A 2500-nucleotide genomic window follows, 5' to 3' on the forward strand; every position below is an offset into this window, starting at 1 on the left:
GAGACGGATTTCGATTTGGAGGTCCCCCGAGTTAATTTTGCCCATTATGACTCCTCGCCCGCACGCTCGTGCACCCCGGCGTGCACGTGGGCATCGTTGGCTAAAAAATGAAGTTTGGAGTTTGGGTTTGAAAATTTTATGGGAGCTTCCTAGAAGCCTAAGAAGTGCTTTGCTCGAGACGGATTTCGATTTGGAGGTCCCCCGAGTTAATTTTGCCCATTATGACTCCTCGCCCGCACGCTTAAGCACCCCCGCGTGCACGTGGGCATTGTGTGCTAAAAAATGAAGTTTGGAGTTTGGGTTTGAAAATTTTATGGGAGCTTCCTAGAAGCCTAAGAAATGCTTTGCTCGAGACGGATTTCGATTTGGAGGTCCCCCGAGTTAAGTTTGCCCTTTATGACTCCTCGCCCGCATGCTCGTGCACACCGGCGTGCACGTGGGCATCGTATGCTAAAAAATGAAGTTTGGAGTTTGGGTTTGAAAATTTTACGGGAACTTCCTAGAAGCCTAAGAAATGCTTTGCTCGAGACGGATTTCGATTTGGAGGTCCGCCGTGTTAATTTTGCCAATTACGGCTCCTCGCCCGCACGCTCGTGCACCCCGACGTGCACACCGGCGCGCACGTGGGCATCGTATGCTAAAAAATGAAGTTTGGAGTTTGGGTTTGAAAATTTTACGGGAACTTCCTAGAAGCCTAAGAAATGCTTTGCTCGAGACGGATTTCGATTTGGAGGTCCCCCGAGTTAATTTTGCCCATTACGACTCCTCGCCCGCACGCTCGTGCACCCCGGCGTGCACGTGGGCATAGTATGCTAAAAAATGAAGTTTGGAGTTTGGGTTCGGAAATTTTATGGGAGCTTCCTAGAAGCCTAAGAACTGCTTTGCTCGAGACGGATTTTGATTTGGAGATCCCCCGAGTTAGTTTTGCCCATTATGACTCCTCCCCCGCACGCTCAAGCACCCCCGCGTGCACGGGGGCATCGTATGCTAAAAAATGAAGTTTGGAGTTTGGGTTTGGAAATTTTATGGGAGCTTCCTAGAAGCCTAAGAAGTGCTTTGCTCGAGACGGATTTCGATTTGGAGGTCCCCCGAGTTAATTTTGCCCATTATGACTCCTCGCCCGCACGCTTAAGCACCCCCGCGTGCACGTGGGCATTGTGTGCTAAAAAATGAAGTTTGGAGTTTGGGTTTGAAAATTTTACGGGAACTTCCTAGAAGCCTAAGAAATGCTTTGCTCGAGACGGATTTCGATTTGGAGGTCCCCCGAGTTAATTTTGCCCATTACGACTCCTCGCCCGCACGCTCGTGCACCCCGGCGTGCACGTGGGCATCGTATGCTAAAAAATGAAGTTTGGAGTTTGGGTTTGAAAATTTTATGGGAGCTTCCTAGAAGCTTAAGAAGTGTTTTGCTCGAGACGGATTTCGATTTGGAGGTCCCCCGAGTCAATGTTGCCCATTATGGCTCCTCTCCCGCATGCTCAAGCACCCCTGCGTGCACGTGGGCATTGTATGCCAAAAAATAAAGTTTGGAGTTTGGGTTTGGAAGTTTTATGGGAGCTTCCTTGAAGCTTAAGAAGTGTTTTGCTCGAGACGGATTTCGATTTGGAGGTCCCCCGAGTCAATGTTGCCCATTATGGCTCCTCGCCCGCACGCTCAAGCACCCCGGCGTGCACGTGGGCATTGTATGCTAAAAAATAAAGTTTGGAGTTTGGGTTTGGAAGTTTTATGGGAGCTTCCTAGAAGCTTAAGAAGTGTTTTGCTCGAGACGGATTTCGATTTGGAGGTCCCCCGAGTCAATGTTGCCCATTATGGCTCCTCTCCCGCATGCTCAAGCACCCCTGCGTGCACACCGGCGTGCACGTGGGCATTGTAGGCTAAAAAATGAAGTTTGGAGTTTGGGTTTGGAAATTTTATGGGAGCTTCCTTGAAGCCTAAGAAGTGTTTTGCTCGAAACGGAATTCGATTTGGAGGTCCCCCGAGTCAATTTTGCCCATTACGACTCCTCGCTCGCATGCAATATCTACTCCTGTCAGAGCTGTGGTTTTACTTAAGACTACTATAGGGGGGGGGGAGTTCTCAGCACCAAGAGCTGCAAGTAAGGCCATTGCTTGCTTTGCAGTCTCGATTGCTCTACTAGTGAATAGTAGATGTCTTGGTTAGCTTGGAACGAAAAAAAAAATTTTTTGGGGAAAAAAAAAAAAAAAAGTTTTTGTGAAAAAAAATTTTTCGAAAAAAAAAAAAAAAAAAAAAATTTTTTTGGATGCCTCGGTCTTCTATTTGTTTTGCTTGGGTAGATTAGGAAAAAAAAAAAAAAAAATTTTTTTGTTGGATGCCTCGGTCTTCATATTCTTTCTCGGCTATTTCGAAAAAAAAAAAAAAAAATTCCGGGAAAGAGAAAAAAAAAATTATTTTTTGTTGGTTGCCTCGGTCTTCATGTTCTTTCTCTGGTATATGGGAAAGAAAAAAAAAAAAAAAAAATTTTGGATGCCTCGGTCTTCTT

The sequence above is a fragment of the Cornus florida genome, unplaced genomic scaffold (assembly GCF_030987335.1).
Source record: "Cornus florida cultivar Cherokee Brave unplaced genomic scaffold, ASM3098733v1 CherokeeBrave_3.0.0_Hap2_scaffold_156, whole genome shotgun sequence".
In the NCBI taxonomy this organism is placed as follows: Eukaryota; Viridiplantae; Streptophyta; class Magnoliopsida; order Cornales; family Cornaceae; genus Cornus; species Cornus florida.